The sequence below is a fragment of the Globicephala melas genome, chromosome 10 (genome assembly GCF_963455315.2).
Source record: "Globicephala melas chromosome 10, mGloMel1.2, whole genome shotgun sequence".
NCBI classification, from domain to species: Eukaryota; Metazoa; Chordata; class Mammalia; order Artiodactyla; family Delphinidae; genus Globicephala; species Globicephala melas.
The window spans coordinates 6751937-6773628 of record NC_083323.1 but is presented as its reverse complement, the minus strand read 5'-3'; the positions used below and the strand labels follow the sequence as shown (position 1 = coordinate 6773628).

General features: G+C 42.7%; 1 protein-coding gene across 9 annotated transcripts in view; it reads right to left on the bottom strand.

Moving 5' to 3' along the window:
* The window catches only part of TCF20 (transcription factor 20), a 185868-nt gene that overhangs the window by 21177 nt on the left and 142999 nt on the right, over positions 1 to 21692 (bottom strand). The window lies entirely within an intron of this gene.

Genomic DNA, 21692 nt, shown 5'->3' with positions numbered 1-21692 from the left:
ATGGTATGGAGGGAGGAGAAAGTGTGGAGTCTTATTTAATGGGTATAGAGTTTCGGTTTTTTTTTTAAACCTGCACACAGATTTTTTTTTATATTAACTTATTTATTTATTTCTGGCTGCGTTGGGTCTTCATTGCTGTGCGTGGGCTTTCTCTAGTTGCGGCGAGTGGGGGCTACTTTTTGTTGCGGTGTGAGGGCTTCTCATTGTGGTGGCTTCTCTTGTTGCAGAGCACAGGCTCTAGGCGTGCGGGCTTCAGTAGTTGAAGCACACGGACTTAGTATTTGTGGCTCCCGGGCTCTAGAGTGCAGGCTCAGTAGTTGTGGCCCACGGGCTTAGTTGCTCCGCGGCGTGTGGGATCTTCCCAGACCAGGGCTGGAACCCGTGTCCCCTGCATTGGCAGGCGGATTCTTAACCACTGTGCCACTACGGAAGCCCTAGGGTTTCAGTTTTACAAGATGAAAACAGTTATAGGGACATATGGTGGTGATGGTTACACAACAATGTGAAGGTATTTAATACCACTATGTAATTAAAACTATGTATTGGGTTGGCAAAAAAGTGCCTTCGGTTTTTAAGTAAAAATAAAAGACACATTTTTCATTTTCAACAAGAACTTTATCGAACAACAAATGCACCCTTTTGTTCCACTATCTTCTGCCATTATTCAGGCAACTTTGTAATTCCATCTTCCCAAAACTTTTTATCTTTTTGAGCAAAGAACTGTTCCAGGTGCCTTTTACAGTCTTCCAGGAAACTGAAATTTTTTCCATTAAGAGAATTTTGTAAAGACGGAAATAAATGGAAATCCGAAGGTGCAATGTCTGGTGAATACGGTGGATGAATCAGAACTTCCCAGCCGAGCTGTAACAGTTTTTGCCTGGTCAGCAAAGAAACATGCGGTCTTGCGCTATCCTGATGGAAGATTATGCATTTTCTGTTGACTAATTCCGGATGCTTTTCGTCGAGTGCTGCTTTCAGTTGGTCTAATTAGGAGCAGTACTTGTTGGAATTAATTGTTTGGTTTTCCGGCAGGAGCTCATAATAGAGGACTCCCTTCCAATCCCACCATATACAACTTCTTTGGTGTGGTTGGTGGTGGTTCATTTCGCTTGCCCCACGATCTCTTCCATTCCACATTATTGTACAGTATCTACTTTTCATCGCCTGTCACAATTTGTTTTAAAAATAGAATGTTTTCATTACATTTAAATAGAAAATCGCATGTGGAAATATGGTCAAGAAGGTTTTTTTCGCTTAACTTATGTGGAACTCAAACATCAAAGCAATTAACATAATCAAGCTGGTGCAAATGATTTTCAATGCTTGATTTGGATATTTTGAGTATGTTGGCTATCTCCCGCGTGGTATAACGTTGATTGTTCAAAATTAAAGTCTCAATTTGATTCCTATCAACTTCAACTGGTCTACCTGACCCTGGAGCATCATCTTGTGAGAAATCTCCAGCACGGAACTTTGCAGACCACTTTTGACACGTTCGATCAGTCACAGCACCCTCTCCATACACTGCACAGATCTTTTTTTGCGTTTCAGTTGGGTTTTTACCTTTCTTGAAATAACAAAGCATAATATGCCCAAAATGTTGTTTTCTTCCATCTTCAATATTAAAATGGCTACACAAAAATTCACCAATTTTGATGTCATTTTTTAAATCCATTCTGATGCAATAGCTGTCATGATACAATCTAACAAAACTGTTTCGAATGAAGTTAAAGACAACCAAGCGCTACTAGAGCCATCTTACGGAAACAAACAAACCTTTTGGCCAACTCAATACTTAAAAACGGTTAAACCTATAGCTACTAACATCATACTCAATGGTGAAAAGCTGAAAGCATTTCCTCTAAGATCAGGAACAAGACAAGGATGCCCACTCTTGCCACTTTTATTCAACATAGTTTTGGAAGTCCTAGCCACAGCAATCAAAGAAGAAAAAGAAACAGAAGGAATCCAAACTGGAAAAGTAAAACTGTCACTGTTTGCAGATGATATACTATACATAGAAAATCTAAAGATGCTAACAGAAAACTACGAGAGCTCATCAATGAATTCAGTAAAGCTGCAGGATACAAAATTAATACACGGAAATCTACTGCATTTCTATACACTGATAACAAAAGATCAGAAAGAGAAATTAAGGAAACAACCTCATTTATCATCTCATCAAAAAGAATAAAATAGGGAATTCCCTGGCGGTCCAGTGGTTAGGATGCCACGCTTCCACCTCAGGGACACGGGTTTGATCCCTGGTCAAGGAACTACAAAATCTCACATGCTTCATGGCACAGCCAAAAAAAAAAAGAAAAAGAACAAAATACCTAGGAAAAAGCCTACCTAAGGAGGCAAAAGACCTGTACTCTGAAAACTGTAAGATGCTTATGAAAGATATTGAAGACGACACAAAGAGATGGTAAGATATACTGCTTTCTTGGATTGGAATAATCAATATTGCTAAAATGACCATACTATCCAAGTCAGCCTACGGAGTCAATGCAATCCCTATCCAATTACCAATGGCATTTTACAAAAAACTAGAACAAAAAAATTTTAAATTTGTATGGAAATACAAATAGCCTGAACAGCCAAAGCAATCTTGAGAAAGAAAAATGGAGCTGGAGGAATCAGGCTCCCTGACTTCAGACTATACTACAAAGCTACAGTAATCAAAACAGTACTGTACTGGACCAAAAACAGACATATAGATCAATGGAACAGGATAGAAAGCCCAGAAATAAACCCATGTACCTATGGTCAATTAATCTACAACAAAGGAGGCAAGAATATAGAATGGAAAAAAGACAGTCTCTTCAGTAAGTGGTGCTGGGAAAACTGGACAGCTACCATGTAGAAGAATGAAATTAGAACATTCTCTAACACAATATACAAGAATAAACTCAAACTGGATTAAAGACCTAAATGTAAGACTGGATACTATAAAACTACACTAGAGGAAAACATAGGCAGAACACTCTTTGACATAAATCACAGCACTATCTTTTTGGATCTGCCTCCTAGAGTAATGGAAATAAAAACAAAAATAAACAAATGGGACCAAATTAAACTTAAAAGCTTTTACACAGCAAAGGAGACCATAAACAAAATGAAAAGACAACCTACAGAATGGGAGAAAATATTTGCGAACAATGTGACTGACAAGGGATTTCCAAAATATACAAACAGCTCATACAGCTCAATATCAAAAAACCAAACAACCCAATCAAAAAATGGGCAGAAGATCTAAATAGACATTTCTCCAAAGAAGACGTATAGATGGTCAACAGGTACATGAAAAGATGCTCAACATCATTATTAGAGAAATGCAAATCAAAACTACACTGAGGTACCACCTCACTCTGGCCAGAATGGCCATCATAAAAAAGTCTATAAATAATAAATGCTGGAGAGGGTGTGGAGAAAAAAGAACCCTCTTGTACTGCTGGTGGGAATATATATTGATACAGTCACTATGGAGAACGGTATGGAGGTTCCTTAAAAAGCTAAAAACAGAGTTACCATATGATCCTGCAATCCCACTCCTGGGCATATATCTGGAGAAAACTATAATTCAAAAAGATACATGCACCCCAATGTTCACTGCAGCACTATTTACAATAGCCAAGACATGGAAGCAACCTAAATGCTCATCAACAGATGACTTGATAAAGATGTGGTATGTATACACAATGGAATATTCTCAGGCATAGAAAATAATGAAATAATGCCATTTGCAGTAACATGGACGGACCTAGAGATTACCATACTAAGTGAAGTGAACCAGACAGAGACAGACAAATATCATATGATATCGCTTATATGTAGAATCTTCAAAGAAAAAAAAAAAAGAAGATAAAAGTGAACTTATTTCCAAAACTCACAGTTACCAAAGGGGAAAGGGGGGGTGTGGAGGGATAAAAAAGGACGTTGGGATTAACATATACACATACTATATACAAAATAGATAAACAACGAGGATCTACTGTATAGCACAGGGAACTATATTCAATATTTTGTAATAATCTATAAGGAAAAAAAATCTGGAAAAGAATATATATGTATATATGTATAACTGAATCACTGTGCTGTACACCTGAAACTAACATGATATTGTAAATCAACTATACTTCAATAAAAAAACAAACAACAAAAAAACAGTTAAGGGGCTTCCCTGGTGGCCCAGTGGTTGAGAGACTGCCTGCTGATGCAGGGGACGCAGGTTCGTGCCCTGGTCTGGGAAGATCCCACATGCCGCGGAGCGGCTGGGCCCATGAGCCATGGCTGTTGAGCCTGCGCGTCCGGAGCCTGTGCTCTGCAACAGGAGAGGCCACAACAGTGACAGGCCCGTGTACCACAAAAAAAAAAAAAAAAAAAAAAAACAGTTAAGATGGTAAATTTTATGTTAAGTGTATTTCAGCACAATAAAAGAATTTAAAAGATAAAGAAATCCAAATTCTCAAGCCCCATGTCAATGTGCAACAAATCTCCAGGCAATTCTGATGCTCCAATACAGTTTGAGAACCACTGGTCCAATTTCAACCCCCCAACTTTTAAAAATTAATTAATTTTATTTTGGCTGCACTGGTTCTTCATCGTGGCATGCGGGCTTCTCTAGTGCAGTGTGCGGGCTTAGTTGCGGTATGTGGGATCTTAGTTCCCGAACCAGTCATCGAACCCTGGCCCCCTGCATTGGGAGCGCGGAGACTTAACCACTGGACCACCAGAGAAGTCCCGTCAACTCCCCAACTTTTTAGATGAGGAAAAACAAAGACCCAGAGAGATGCTATGACTGGCTGAGGTAGGATTTCAGAATTCCTGGGAGCCATTTAGTGCTTTCGCCATTATACTTCTGTCCCCGGCAGACTAATGTAGACAGTGGGGCATGATAGGCAGAACTGACTCCCAAAGATGTCAAAGATGTCCAACTTCATCCTCAGAATCTTTGCCTCACAGCAATGGGACTGTGCAGATGGGGAGGGTAAGCTGGATTATCAGGTGGCCCCAATCTAATCACATGGTTCCATAAAGTAAAAAACCTCTCCCAGAAGTATCAGAGCTACAGGCTTTAGGGAGATGTAATGATGAAAGCAGGGTCAGAGAGATGCAACACTGCTGGATATGAAGATGGAGGAAGAGGCCATGAGCCAAGAATGTAGAAGTTGGAAAAGACAAGAAAAATTCTTCCCTAGAGCCTCCAGAAAGGAACACAGCCCTGCTGATGCCTTAATCTGAACTGTAAGATAACAAGTGTGTGTTTTCAGCCACTGAGTTTGTGGTAATATGTTACAGCAGTGATAGAAATCTAGTAAGTGGGGATTTCCTGAGAATCTCACAGTAAGAGAAGGGACCGTTCATTTTCCTGTTACATCCCTCAGTGTAACAAGCTTCTCCCTCATGGAAACCCCCACAATTTCACTCACTCTTTATTAGGCATCAGGCTTGTCTGGCATCAGATTAGTGACACTGCAACTGGAAGGGACACTGGGTCTGTCTTCAACACATTTTTTTTTTCTGGTTCAAAAAGAGGCTAGAAGCAAGGTGACCTGCTGAAGATCCCATAACTAGAAGTACCAGAACTTAGAACTAAAGCCTCTTTTCTTCTGAACCCCAAGGTTCAACCATTCTTTATACCACACTGTGCTGCCTTCTAGTCCCCTTCATTTACTCAACTATCCAACATTTGAAAAGTACTTCCTACATGCCAGGTGCCAAAGACAATATAAAAACTTACCTGTATAATAGCTTCTGTTTCTATTCACCCCTTCTATCCTAAAATCAATACCCAGGCCAGTACCATTTCCAACTGGATTTTTTGTTCTTTAGTTTTTACCTGAAGAAACTATGTATACTACCACTCTCCCATAGTGCAAATAATTTAATAAAGTCACTGTACAGCTAAATGTCCTTTGTTTTTGACGCCACTGTTGTTACAAGTTTAATGATATTTATCTCCAGGAGAGATAAGTCCACACAATACTGTTCCCCACACAAGTGAGACACACAGTGGGACTTTTCAATCATGGTTTCTAAATCAAAGTACTTTTTACAACAAGCAACGGTCCAATCATCTCAACAGTGAATCTTTCGTTTATTTAGGGGGGAATAAAGGTTATTTTTAAGCCACTGTGCATTTCTTGATACTGTAAATCTTGGGAAATACTGGAGGTGGCAAATTGCTGGAGCCGAATCACCTAAAAGCAGTTTAGTTCATATCCAAAGGAAGCTCTGAGGGAGAATTTTGCATGCCTCTTCATTTACAGGAATGTCTTTCCTATGAGATGTAACGGCGACCTGAATAGTCGCTCTGCTTAACGAGCATCTCTGAGCAGCCTCAGTGCACTGAAGCATTTGGGTCAGGGTATTGTTAGTGTTGATGATGATCAGTTCCGTTAGAGCTTTAAAGATCACAGACGTTGCCACTACTGTGCCCAAGATGGCTTTTAGCCAGCACTGCACACACTTCTGCTCGTGCTTACAGTATTAACTTTTTCATGTCTGTCCACCCTCCACACCCCCCAAACTGCAAGACTCATTCTTGTACCCTCAGGGCCCGGCACACTGTAGGAACTGTAAATGTGGGCTGATGGAATGAACGCGATGCCTGACACACTTGAGAACGTGGAGATAACTAACGAGAATACTCTTCAACATGAGTTTAAAAGCTGGTGCTAGTAGAGCATGGAACATGTGGAACAAGGTATGTGTTAATTTTTGGCCACCAGCAAGATCTTCCTTTTCCTTTTAATTATGCCTTCCATATCTAGGACAGAAGCCTCTGCCGCCCGAGCGGTCTACTCCAGCCACGTGGCAGCGACACAGTCTACCTGTAAAGAGCTGCCCCCTTTACAGGTAGAGCTGCCCTGGGAGCAGCTTTCTTTGAGGCAACTCCGCACCCTGTCGATTTTCTTTCAAGAGCACTTCAAGGTGTTGGCCAAAGCAATACATATAAAACCCTCTATGTTTTGGGTTCTTGCTTCCTTAGAGTTAATCTCTTTATGTCCCCTGAAAGCTCATGAGACCAGCTGGAAAGTTCTGCTGCTGTTTGCCATTCTCAAGACCTGGAAGAAGGGATTGGCACCAGCCTCTGGAGCCCACACCACAGCCCAAAGCACCACTAAGGCTTCAGAGACCCCCTCAGCGGGGAGAGACACCCAGTCAGTCCTTCCACAACCATTTACTCAGTGCTACGAGAAGTATATATTTTAAAGTAGCATCTATGTCCCATAGCTGTTCCAGAAAAACCATTAAATCTTAAAAAATTATGATGATACTAGTTTAAATGCCATCAGTCGTGTCAGCAGCATTCACTGGCTAACGGCTAACTGTGCCTCAAGACAAAAGCTCCCGGTCTGACTGGCTTTTCAGAATAAACATGGATGGTCTAATGTAAATACTACGCTCGTGTGAAGCAGCACAGGGGCCAATGGAAAGAGAACCTGAGGGTGTCAGCTCTTGCACGAAAGCCAAAAAAGTCACATCAATTTTATCATCTGCAAAATGGGGCTAACAATACAGCTGACCCTTGAACAACTCAGGTTTGAACTGCTGGGTCTTATACGTGGATGCTTTTCAATAGTAAACACTACAGTAGTACACAGTCCGTGGTTGGTCGAATCTGCGAAAGTGGAGGAACCGAGGGTATGGAGAGCTGACCTATCAGTTATACTCGGATTAATCCCCGTGCTGTTCAAGGGTCAACTTTGTTTTCCTTCCTCATAAAGTTGTTCGAAATAACTGTGAGAGTGTTTTATAAACTAGAAAGAGTTATATAATTGTTAGGGCTTACATGCCTTTTTTTTTTTTTTTTTGGCCACACCATGCGGGAAGCAGAATCTTAGGTCCATGACCAGGGATCAAACCCGTGCCCCCCTGCAGTGTAAGCACAGAGTCTTAACCACTGGACTGCCAGGGAAGTCCCTATAATGTGTCATATTTTTGGCAGTTACTGATGTCAAAATTAGAAAACACATACCAAGTAGATTCTATTAAATTAAGACAAACTAAGTTTAAAAATTGTTTTTTGGAACTAATTTTTTTCCTTTAGAATACTGGCTGAAACAAGCAGACCCTGGGTGGTCCTGAGCATCTGCTGTCAGTCTTTTTGTAATTTGAGTTGCTGTGTGTGTTTCAACAGTATTTCACCTCTGAGGGAGTTGTATGGACAGCTCTTGGCCAAATCTCTGAACACTGCATCTCTTAGCTACTATTCACTATTACTTTCATTTTATTTCCCCTCCTAATTCTATCCTTGAACAATACAGATTAATGGGAAGTATTTTTAATGTTTTGTGAAGCACTTTTGCATTGGAAGGAAAGGTTTTAAATAAACAAGGAGAGGCTTCCCTGGAGGCACAGTGGTTAAGAATCCACCTGCCAATGCAGGGGACACGGGGTTCAAGCCCAGGTCTGGGAAGATCCCACATGCCGCAGAGCAACTAAGCCCGTGCGCCACAACTACTGAGCCTGCGCTCCAGAGCCCGTGAACCACAACTACTGAAGCCCACAGGCCTAGAGCCCGTGCTCCGCAACAAGAGAAGCCACCGCAATGAGAAGCCCGCGCACTGCAGTGAAGAGTAACCCCCGCTCTCTGCAACTAGAGAAAGCCTGCGCACAGCAAGAAAGACCCAACACAGCCAAAAATAAATAATAATAAAATTTAACAAACAAACAAGGAATAAAAACAATCGAGTACAAATTAAACACTAGCAGGGGGTCAAAAGCGTCCAAAGCTGAGCAAAACCAGAGTGAGGAAAAGGGCCCTGCGGGCTGGCCTGCTGTGCCCTGTAGGTACTGCCCCTGCCTGTTTGATGACGCTGACTCAGGTTGTCTGCACCAGTGTCACCTGCCACGTGCTCCTAGCCACAGTTCTCCCAGCCTGTCCCCACCCTTGTTATGCAACCCCTCACTCACGTTAGGATAATCTACAATAATTTCCACCTCTGCTTCTGGACCCCTCACGATGAGGGGCCGAGACCCAGCCGGTGGCACGGTTCCTCACAACACACCCAGAGCCTAGCGGCTCATCTTCTCTGCCTCCAGGATAGAGTCATCTGCTTCCCCTCAAAACCAGGAGAGGAAACACACATGCACAACTTTCTTTAATCCAACTGTCATCTTTTAGATATAAAAATCTGGGATAAAATTACTCATTTAGATTCCCATTTTCCTCCCATAAAAACCCCAGTCAAAAAGTGGTTCTGCTGCTGACCCTGAAAAATATTAGCTTCTTTGGGAAAGCTTTTCAAACCACATTATAAACATATAAAAAATGTCTTTGTGGCTCAGTGGGAGTTGAGGGGTGACTGGCCCTGGAAGTGGAACAAAACGCATGACAGCATGACCAAGGTCAAAATCTAAGTGCGGCTGTTCTGGCAGCGTCTCCCAGCTGCATCCCTGGCCTCTGTTTCGATCCACGAGGAAAAAGCCTGTTCCCTGAATTCCCTTCCTACTGTCTTTGTACTTGCAGATGGGTTTACACTGAAGTTTTGATGCTTTGAATTAGGCTACAAGGTTTGGGATTAAAGGACTTTTTTTCTTCATTAACAATGTCCTTTCTTGTTTTTCTGTACTTCATCTGCCAAACAGAGGAGGCCAGAATTTACCCACAACCTTGAGCACATGAAGAATACATTCAGAGTGCACATGCCTTTCTACGATGGATTTGTTCACTTTACCATTCAGCAAACAAATAATGAAAACTTATTAGGTCTAAGATGCAGCTGGGGAAGGGTGTCTTTTCTCTAGAAGATTCTATCCCATCTCTTTTTTTGTTGTTGCTATTTTACAAATCTGGACTTTCACACGTTAGGTGCACTGGAAGTAAGGCATCTGTTGTGCCTCCATGATAGGTGAAGGTGAGTAACCACTGGTTAACAGTAAAAAGCCAGGCTGGTGCTTCTTTACAGAATCACGAAATACAAGTTATCCTACTGAAAATGAAGAAAGGATTTTGATTTCCTAATGAGCTGTTCTTGGGACTTTTAATTTGCCTTATTAACACGTCAATTCTGAGTCTACAGCATAGAACTGCAAAGTCGAGAAAATGGAGACATGGGCTAGAAGAAAATTAATAAGAACCCAATTAGTTTGGTCTGTGTCGGCTCAAGTTTTCTCTATTCCTTATCTTTCCCTCTAATATCCTGGTTTCTCTAAAGGTTGTAAGAGACCATATGATCAAAGTGCCTTTGATTCTCGGTGGTCTTTGCCTTGATATTTAAGTTTTCTTAAATGGTATCAACTTCAGAAACGTAATCATCTTTCCTTCTTATTCATTCAACCAATTTTACCTGCCTATGTGCCAGGCAAGGGGGCTGAACTGAAGATCAAAAGTCTGCCACTGGGGAACTTATGGAATGGTCTGTAGGTAAGACACCAAAACTGTGATGTGTTAAGAGGTAAATAGTACTTTAGAGCTTAGAGGTAGTATCCCTGACCTAGTGAGGCAGGTCAGGAAAGCATTCAGATGTCAGGGCAGAAGGAACAAACTGCCTTGCAGGAACAAGCACTCAGGGTGTGGAGAGCTGACACAGTGGGGCAGGATTCTGAAGGCGCAGAGAGCTGGTGAGCAGGAATGTGGGGTCAAAGATGGCCTGTTGTTGGGTGAGGCATGTCACAGAAGAGTTTGGGTACGGGGGTTTGGGGGTGGAAGTGCATACAAGAGGCTGCACTTAGAGACCTGGAGATAAAACCAATGGACTTGGTGATAAGCTACAGCCACGGGGGTCTGAGATGTGTCTCGTGAGCCCTAGGTGTGTGTGGCGTGAGTGGCGGGACCCTCACTTGGCAGGCACAGTGGAAGGGGAGCCCTTCCAGCATCTGTGCAGCAGGACTCTGATGAGGAGAGGACACAAGTGGCCCCTGCTCTAAAAGCTACTTACTCTGAGAAAAATTCCATTTAAGAACACAATGTTGTGGACTTTGAGCAATATCTCAACTGGAATGATGAGGAAAGAGTTTAATTTCAAATGACATTTTCTGGGTAACTGAAGGCAAAACTAGAAACCCTTTCTGGAACACATGAGTCTACACTATTTTGAATTGAACTGATTATTCTCTATTGCCTCAGAGTGATGATTCTATTATTAGGAATACTCTTGTAAGATACTAGGTAGAGACTAGGCTTTTTTTTTTTTTAAATCAAAGTGACTCGGAGGTATAACTTAAAACTTGCTTTTCAAAATAAATCTCTGCTATCAAGCTTTTTTCCTTATCATTTTCTTGTTTATCCTAAAGTGGAGGGGAGAAAACAATCCAGTTAAAGACATGTTCCAGTCGTTGCTGACATCTCCTGGATTTGCCTGCCTTATATTCAGTGGGCTCTTTTTCTTGGTTCCTGCCTCAAATATGGGCAGCCTAAAAAGAGACAAAGACACAAAAAGAGAAAAATGGAGAGACAGCTGGGTTGGAGAGGAGGCTCTGGGTTCCTTCCTGGGGTGGAGCTGTCCAGGGAAGTGGCAGTGGAGGTGGACCAGCAGCAGGGGCTCCACAGGAGACAGGAGACCAGCGTCCGGTCCTGCCTCCTCCGCTAGACCAGCCTGGGCCAGTTAATTAATTTCAGCCTCAATTTCGTCTCAACAAACTGGGAACAGTACCCAGATGGGAAAAAAGGAGGAGGGTGGAGAATCTTTTAAGAAAATCAATGAGGAAAACAACCCAAAAATCCCCCCAATCAACCCAGAATGTGCTCGACGGTGAAGGAGAAGAGTATTTTTTAAATGACGTGTAGGGTATCCTAAGACACTCTGTATAAAAACAGAAGGGATGGGACTTCCTTGGCAGTCCTGTGGTTAAGACTCTGCACTTCCACTGCAGGGGGCATGGGTTCAATCCCTGGTTGGGGAACTAAGATCCCACATGCCACGTGGCCAGGAAAAAAAAAAAAAAAAAGTAGGGAAAATGAGGGCCGAGCAGCAATCCCAGGATGGCCTCCTGAACAGCAGAGACCTTTGGGCTTATCTGCAAGGACACAGGAAGCTGGGGATGGCAGTGCAGGCGTCCAGGAGGAGCTAGCTTGTAAAACAATCCACTACTAATGCTTACACCCAGCAATGTCGCCACTTTCATGCACTTGTTTTGAACATTTATCTTTTTAATACAACAGCATTTTTTTAATAGGACAGGCACAGTATTTAACGACTTTTTAAAAATGATGATAATGTTCTCTAAACATGTATTAGTACAGGTACTAGTCATTATTTCTACCAAGGTGCTCACAAAGCTTAAAGTTTTAATGATCACATATGGAATGAACTTCAAACATGGATATGGTGGGCACAGATGCTGGCCATTCACTGTGGGTTTTAAATATCCTATAATTCCTGGTCTAATTCTCATTCTCCTGGGTTAACAGTCTTCAGATTCAGCAATAACAAATCTACAGAGGCAAAACCAAAGCAATACAAAGCAATATCCCAGATAAAATGTATCTACCTGCCACAATTACGTTAAAACCAGTCTTCATCCCTGCCCCCCTTCTAAAATATTAAAGCATTATAAAAGAAGACTTAATCATTTTTCTCTTGATCTTAAAATGTACATTGCTATGTAAATACATATTCTTCATAATTCCACTTACAAGAAAGTCAACACAGGCCTCACTAATGATGTTTCTTTGGCTTAACCAGACTTTGGTTTTTTCCTGAAACAGTTTGCATTTTATCTAACTCACAGGTACATATATTCCATTAAAACAACTGTAATCAGAGGTTTTCTTTTACAGCTGGAGAAGAAAGCTGTAACTCTGTTGAGAACATTATATATCTTGTCTGAGGGGAGTTTCCACATGGTAGGAAGAAAAGGGATGTGTGCCCTTTAAGAAGTTAGAAAGGAGGTTTAAGGCAGTAATTAGCATGTTTGCTCTGAATAGCAGCTGAGAACCTGAGAAAGGCTAGCTCAGCAGGAGGAGGAGCCCTGTGGCAGCCCTGTGAGAAGAAAGAGAACAGCTTTCTCTAAGTGTACAGATAAATGCTTATAGACAGAGTTTAAAACACTGAAATTTAAGTTGTACAAGACTACATACTAGTTTAATTTTTTTACCCTTTGCTCAAACAGTGGATTGGCCTACAAGGAGATATGATTGCCTTTTGCGCTTTCTGAGTCTAAAAAGGCATCTTTTTTTTTTAAACACCTTTATTGGAGTATAATTGCTTTACAATGGTGTGTTAGTTTCTGCTTTATAACAAAGTGAATCAGCTATACATATACATATATCCCCATATCTCCTCCCTCTTGCGTCTCCCTCCCTCCCTCCCTATCCCACCCCTCTAGGTGGTCACAAAGCACCGAGCTGATCTCCCTGCGCTATGCGGCTGCTTCCCACTAGCTATCTGTTTTACATTTGGTAGCATATGTATGTCCATGCCACTCTCTCACCTCGTCCCAGCTTACCCTTCCCCCTCCCCATGTCCTCAAGTCCATTCTCTACGTCTGCGTTAAAAAGGCATTTTTTAAAAGAAATTACCTGCCAGGAAAGTGACTCTCAGTATAATCCTGCTCCTCTCCACTGATCATCCAACGCCGAGCCGGGTCTATGCATCCAGAAAGGCGCTTATATTCAACTGTTTACAATTTCACTGGCAGAAATGATGAACCTGCTGCCACGACAGGCCTCCTTTAGCAAGATTTCAAATTTGTGCAGCTTATACTGGAACTTAAAGCTCCAAAGAAGTTCCAAACTCTTGGAGATCTTTTTCCTTATTTTCACTGCCTCTCTTCCTACTTGCATTTGTTTTATACTTTCTTGACCAGATCTGCTTCCACCTCACCCATCCCCATCTTCCCAACAGAACAACTGAGTATTGCAAGTCAAGATCTTGTCAGGCAAAGCCACCCTATTCCTAGAAGTGGCAGGTTCTTTAAGGGCAGGAGGCAGCCTAAAAAGGGACAGACAGCAGAGGCACTTTTATATGGGGGCATAGTCCCAGCAGAAAGGAACTTTAAAAAATGAGGACATCTTGGTATATTTAAGCTACTGCCATGCCAATTCCACTATCCATAGGGTCACTGGTCCCCACACCCTAGAGCCAGATCCCGCTAACCCTCTCAGCAGGCTTTGTGGGGCCACTTAATGAGGTGATAATGTGTGAGACACCTCACAGGGCATTTCAGGTCCTTCCATACCTTGACTTCCCAGAAACCCTGCACTGGAAAAAAAAAACTTGGTCCAAACCTAGAATGGAAACTTTGGTACCAAAGTTAGTTGACTGGCTAAACACTGAGTTTTCAGAGTTGATTTCAGTCTGTCACTTGTCCCGGCATCACCAGAAGCGTCGTGGCCGCCACCCAGAAAGACTGAACATGCAGCATTCCAGGTGTTTCTTACCCCCAAGAAAGTCTAACAGCTACTAACTCAATCCACCTTCATGGATGGGGACACTTTCTTCTTCATTTCAAGAGCAGGAAGATACTCAGCAAGAGGCCAATCCTTACTTCAACAGATGGAGAAAATGGGAACGCAGAAATAATATGACCAAGATCAGAATTAATTAAATTCAACAACTACCTCCCCAACCTTCAATTTTTTAATGTCAAGTGACTGTTCGACATATCTCATTTTACTCCTTACAACCTGACAGGGTAGATCAGTTATTATCTCCACTTCACAAGTTAAGAAATTAGGTTGGAAGAGGCTAAAGTGACTTGTCTACCATTACAATTTTCCAAGAAGTCAATCCCTACCAATATTTGGATGAAGGAAAAAATGAGATCTATAACGTTCTATAATCATCACTCCTCCCCAACAATCTCTTCTAGTGTCTTCGGAGACCATTCGTGGGGTAAATCCAAGAGCCTCTTTTGCTCTCCTTCTGGTACCTGTTCTCTGGGCAGCCTGGTCAGGACACAGTATTTATGTGATGAAAGGTGGGTCCACCATATATGTGGGTTTTCTTTCATGAGTGAGATTACAAAGAAGCAACAGAAGATGGGGTTTCATAATTCCCAAGTCAAATTAAGGAGCTGAAGGCAACAACTGGTGTTTGCTGGTGGTCTCAGTGTGTGTGTGTATGTGTGGCTGGATCATTTCCTGGGCTTCTGAAAGTTAATTTGGAAGGTTTTGAGTGGAGAGTCTTCCAGAGCTGAGCAATGAGATCTTGTTGGCATATGCAACTTAAATGGAATTCTCTTTTTTGCAAAGTGTGGGTGGGGTAGATGGTATGGGAGAACGGAATTCCCTTGCTGGAGAGGTAGCATCCTTGGAGGTGACTGGCTTTAATGAGGAAAAGGTCTGCAGCACTGCAAAGCCTCGCCTGCCAGGAGGCAGCAGCAGCAATTTATAGGGATGCCACCCACAACCGCGTGGTAGCTTTGCATGTTGTTCCGCAGTTTCTACTGCAGGTGCTTTGCTTATAGCCCTGGGCTGACATGTCGCTCTTGGAGAGTACCTGGACCAGAGTGAAGGTGCAAATATTAATGACTGTTTGTGTCCACCTGTGAGGGGTAAGGGGACAGAGGTAGTGACACTGAGAAAGCCACTGTTCAGAGAAGAGAATTAAGAGTGTGCTCCTGGCGGACTGTGAGTTTCAGAGGGCTTGATGGAAGGGTTTGGGAAAGCAGGAAGGTGTGGATCGTGACGTGGGCCTATTTTTCCCACCACTCACTCTGAGCTTTGGGCTGGTCCGAGCGCACAGTAACTCTGGGCAGGTTGGGCCTCCGGAGCCTTCCTGACTCACCTTTCCCCTCGCCCAAGTTAGGTGCAGCTTTTCGGTGTTTACACAGACCCCACACCCTCACAGTCCTTACACACATGCTGATCTAAGCTTATCTAGAGCTGCTCTTAGCTGCAAGGAACTATCCATCAGAAATTCATTAATTCGTAAATGGTCACTTGGATGTCTAAAAGGGAGGCATCTTAGACTTAACATGGACGTGATACACCTCCTGATCTCCCCACCAAAACTTGTTCCTCCTCCAGGCCTTCCTGTTTAAAGAAATGGCACCGCATTCACCCAGTTGCTGTTTCCACTCCTGCCCACACAGGCCATGGGGATTAGCTCCTGCCGACCTCTCCAACCTCATTACCCTCTCCGCTTTTCTGCTACTGCCTCACCACACTGGCTTTCTTCCTGATCCTCAAACCCACCGAGCTCCATTCCTCCCTGCAGCCCCTGTACCCTCTGTACCTCTCTGGTCTCAAAGGCTGGCTCGTTATACCACTGCCACCTCAGCACCTCCAGGAACTTCCCCTGGGCTCCCAATCTAAAGCAGCTACCTGGTTACTTTCTACCACATTGTCTTCTTTTAATTGTGTGCACCAATCTGTTCCTGGCACCTATCAGATGCCAACTAGTAAAGGGTGTAAGTAAACCAAGGTTGTAAGCAACGGCATGGCCACACTTGGGTTTTAGAAGGATCTCTTTAGAGTGGAAAATGGAAGGGGGTCAAACTAAAGAGTAGAGAGACTGATTAAGATGGTACCTAATTGAAAAGATGATGGTTTGGGGGTCTGGGGTGTTTCAATGAAGATACGAGAGACTTGAGTTCTCTAGGAAACAAGAACAATGAATGTCTCAATAGGAAACAAGGGAAGGAGTCTATGACGGCTCCAAGGGTTTTGGCTGGGGCAGAGGAGAGCACAGAACTAGGCAGGGGACACACATATACTGGTTTTGAGTGAGGCCAGTGGGCAGCTTCATAGACAGATCTGGAACATGAGTTCTGAGTGTCATTAGGTCATATTCTCATACAGGGACTGTTCCTCTCCCTTCTGAGTCGAATCTCTCCTCTAGGTTGTCAGTCTAGGACAATAAAACAGTGTTAGGGCTCTGGGTGACTGACCTCTGGATCTCACGTTTTTGTCTCAAAGGGCACACAATAAAACACACAAACAACAAAACCTTTGGTGAGTGCCTTGTATACTGTGCCTCACAAAGAACTACCGGGATGAGCAATTAACACTACCATGGTTGACTATCTCTCAACCATTAATTTTTTTGCTGAAACTATAAAGTGCCATATAGAAAAAACTGTCACTCAGTCTCATTACCAAAACACATTTTAACATTTCTCTTCAATTATTACATGCTTCGAAAGATACTTTAAATGACATCCAAAGGCCCACCTTCCTCCACCAGATATTACGTTGCTCATTACATGTCTTTCTTAAGTCACAGGTTCACGCTGTGCTGATCAGCCCTGTGTCATTCTCAACAGCGGCCCCAGGACTGACCTAGCCCCTGGGGAACCAATCTGGTGAGGAAGACAGTCACAGTACACGGTGCTAAGTAGCGCAACAGGTATAATGGGAGTGCTGGGGACCTGCTGCTTGGGGAACCAGGTGACAGGTGAGTTGGTTTTTTAAAATCCATGTGCTTTTCATGAACAACAGTGGATTAAAATGCCCAGGCCTGTTGGGAGGTGCAAGGTCTTGTGTCAGCAAACAAATATATTTTGAGGGGCTGCCTTTTCAAAGCATTAATATATTTTGATTCTTTCCAGAGACAACTCTACCTAGAAATAAGCAAAGAGAACCATCTGGCAATTACCCTATTGCTTATCTTAACCAGTTTTAAGTAGTTTTTGAATGAAAAAAAAAAAGTAACTCTCAAGCAAACAAAGGACCTACATCTGATATCTGTCTGAACCAAGATTTAAATTTCATAGACACTATTTTCAAAGTCTGGAACCACCTGGCATCTCCACAGAGCCAGTCACAATGAGTATGCCTGAGAGTTGTTAAATGAGCATACGTTTTACTAGAAACTCTTCTACTAGCTGCTTAGTGAAACAGGTGAGAAATAAAATGCCTTCAAAGGTGATGTCACAGGACAAAAGGGAACCTTCCTACACTGTTGGTGGGAATGTAAACTGGTACAGCCACTATAGAGAAAAGCATGGAGGTTCCTTAAAAAACTAAAAATAGAACTACCATATGATCCAGCAATCCCACCCCGGGCATATATTCGGAGAAAACCATTATTCGAAAAGGTACATGCACCCCAATATTCACTGCAGCACTATTTACAATAGCCAGGACATGGAAGCAACCCAAATGTCCATCGACAGATGGATAAAGAAGATGTGGTACATATATACATGGAATATTACTCAGCCATATAAAAAAGAACGAAATAATGCCATTCGCAGCAACATGGATGCACCTAGAGATTGGCACACTGAATGAAGTCAGACAAAGGCAAATATTATATGATACGCTTATATGTGGAGTCTAAAAAAACGGTACGAGTACAGAACAGAAACAGAGTTACACATGTAGAAAACAAACTTACAGTTACCGGGGGTAAGGGGTGGGGGATAAATTGGAGATTGGGATTGACAATATACACACTACTATATATAAAATAGATAACTAATAAGGACCTACTGTATAGCACAGGGAACTCTACTCAATACTCTGTAATGGCCTATATGGGAAAAGAATCTAAAAAAGAGTGGATATATGTATATGTTTAACTGGTTCACTTTGGTGTACACCTGAAAATAACACAACATTGTAAATCAACTATACTCCAATAAAATTAAAAAAGAGAAGTTGATGCCCACTGCAGCTGGGTCTCACTCCCATCAGAAGGGGCCTGCACTACTTCAGACTTAAGTTTGTTATTTTGTTGGCCTTGGTCTCATGCGTCTGCTTATGTGGCAGCTCTTTAGTTCTGTTCTCACAAGGCACATTACTTGACAGCAGTATGCTGCCAATATATTCAAATCAAGTGTCAGTCATAAGCACACATAGCCAGAATCACTCCACTGTACCTGGATTAGTGGGACAGGGTCATATAGGGCTGAGTTTTCTCTTTGGTTTGACTTCTACCCAATAAGCTTAATGACAGGAACACATTTTTACTAAAATGACATGTGAGGACACCTTCTAGGACTCACATCAGCCCACAGTACTTATTTCATCTAAAAACCACAACTCAAAAGCCTCCAGGAATAGTCTGGAACCCACCAATTGCTGGTGGTTTCGCACTGCCCATAAATTATAAAGGCTCAATCCCAAGACTGCAATACAGCCCTCTGTGGTCCATATATACTACACATATTAACTATTTTTGGTGGGAGGTGGAGTGTGGTTGTCTCGAATCATTCCATGAATTCTTAATTATTTTGGATCTCCTTTATGGTGCTGACCTGTCAAAAATGTTTATTTAAAAAACTTCATTACGAGGTAGACTCTTTACTGTGGCCTTAGATAATTATTATCAGAAATTTACCAACTCACAAGAATATTAATGTCTTTACTTAATGTGAAGACAGATTTTATTCTCTTCCTTTTGCCTCCTCTCCTTGAGGACTCTAATTCCTGAGAGTGTTCACGTGGGCTAATGCTATTTCATGAGACAGTAATTAATATTACACCTTAGGGCTTCCCTGGTGGTGCAGTGGTTGAGAGTCCGCCTCCCGATGCAGGGGACACGGGTTCGTGCCCCGGTCTGGGAAGATCCCACATGCCGCGGAGCGGCTGGGCCCGTGAGCCATGGCCGCTGAGCCTGCGCGTCCAGAGCCTGTGCTCCGCAACCGGAGAGGCCACAAGAGTGAGAGGCCCGCGTACCGCAAAAAAAAAATTACACCTTAAACACCACGCTCCCCGCTCCCCACAAACTTGAGTTTCCCACCAGAGTAATAAAAATGAGGAGAAACTGTTTGTTTCATATGCAGGGCAATTTTGCTATCCAGGAGGATACGTTCTGGACACTCCTGGGACGAATCACTAACTGTGCTAGGATGGAATGATATAAAACCACAGCTTACTGAGCGAGCTTATAACAGGAACACATCTTCGCCAAAACAACACGTGAGGATGCCATTCTAGGGCAGAAACCAGCCCACAGTACATGCCAAGCATTTCTCTATGTACTTTCCAAAGAGTAACTCATTTAATGCTCAGGACAACCCTCTTCACAGCAGGTGCCATCAGCTTCCATATTTTACAGATGAGGAAGGTGAAGTACAGAGGTTAGTGACTTGAGCAAGTGACCAGCTAGGAAATTCACAGGAAGCAACGTGATTCCAGGTCTTTGACCTAGCCCCAGGTGCTGAGCAGAACGGCACACACACACACACACACACACACACACACACACAGTTGCTGAGCAGAACGGCAAAGGCAGAAAGTTGAGGAAGATCTTTGAGGGCAACCATTAAGCTGACTGGACTTTCCCTTATTAGACTTCTTTCCAATACATGGGAAGATGGGAAGAAACTGGTCTCGGCTGTGGCCTTCAGGTGCCTTCAAAACTGGCCTTGGCTTGGGATGAGGGGGCGGAAGCTCCATTTTTCTAACAAAGCTGGGTAAAGGAAGCTGTGCCTCCCTCGTGCAGGAGCTGTGTGGGGCAAGGCACTGCTTTCTGCAGGAAGCGCGCGAACCTTCCTGACAAGGTCCAGGAGCCCTCACACAGGGCTTCTCTTCAGGCACCAGCCCTGGGGCCCGGGGCTGAGGCTCACTCACCTGTGAAGTGACAAAGGTCCCTCACAGCATTCTAACTTCAGATTTCTACTGGTTTTCTAACAAGGACTCAGATATTTGTTGAATTGAAATGAATACTTACTTTTACATACTATTTGATCATGTGAGCTCTTTTAACATATCAGCAATAACTCGCTTAACATCTCAGGGATGAATTATCTGGCCTAATATACAGTGACTTGTCAATATTCTTATTTATGGTCCTTCAGCATTTTCAAAGAAGAGTGTGCCCCTTATAAATTTTATTTAAAAATCAGGTGTAATGCTTCTCTCATCCCTAAAAGAAATAAAGAAATAGACTGTAGGAACACTAAGTCTTTCCATTTGTAAGGTAATATAAACAATAAAATTCTAAGCTTCAAATTTCACAGGAGATTCCCTAGAATTCAGAAAAACCAAATTCTGAAAGAAAATTAACCCTTTCTCTGTAGGTTCAGTCTCAAGGCCATCATGTAGTGTTATAAAAAGAGATATCTATCACACAGGTAAATGTTAAGAAAAATAGGAAATAAGATAATTACACAACTTTCTGCTGTATGATAAAAGTCATGGGAATAGAGAGATGAATAGGCCTCGGTGCCTTAATGTGTAATGTGGACAGGCTGTGACAGAAATGAGCGTTGTGATGACAAAGACCAAGTGATGGGGGCTGGGGAGGGAGGGAGGGAGTGTGAGGAAGACGGAAGAGGAGAATGAGAGAGAGTGTGGGAATGTGAGAGAGGGAGGGGCAGAGTAGAGGAGCATACAGGGGTGATGAGCTGGGGGTACAGGGATGAGGGGAGGGAAAGGAAAGAGTCAATGGGGGGAAGAGGGATACTGGAGCTAAGAGCAGAGACCAGGAGTCTATGGAAGGCTTCCGCAGGACCTGGGCTGGCGGCAGCATCCGTGCCAGGCTGCTAACTTAAGGAGCACATAGATGGGAATTCAGTGAGAATATGGGACAATGCCTTTATTTTACAAATAACCGGAGAAACTAACTAACCTGTTTTTGACATTTGAACACGTAGTCACACTTTCACAACATAATCAACGTATTAGTACTTTTATACTTGTCAAATTATGTTTTTTGTCACAATTTAAAGTAAATTAAGGAGGATGTTAGCCTGTTAGCTGTATGAAGGCAAATTATTATTGCCCATTATTTAAACTTGTAATAAAAATAAACTTTAAATACTTTAAATAACATCTTTAATATACTTTTCAAGATTGAAAACAATCTATTTGGAAGGGGTGCCACCAGCCTAGGTAGTGGAGGAGG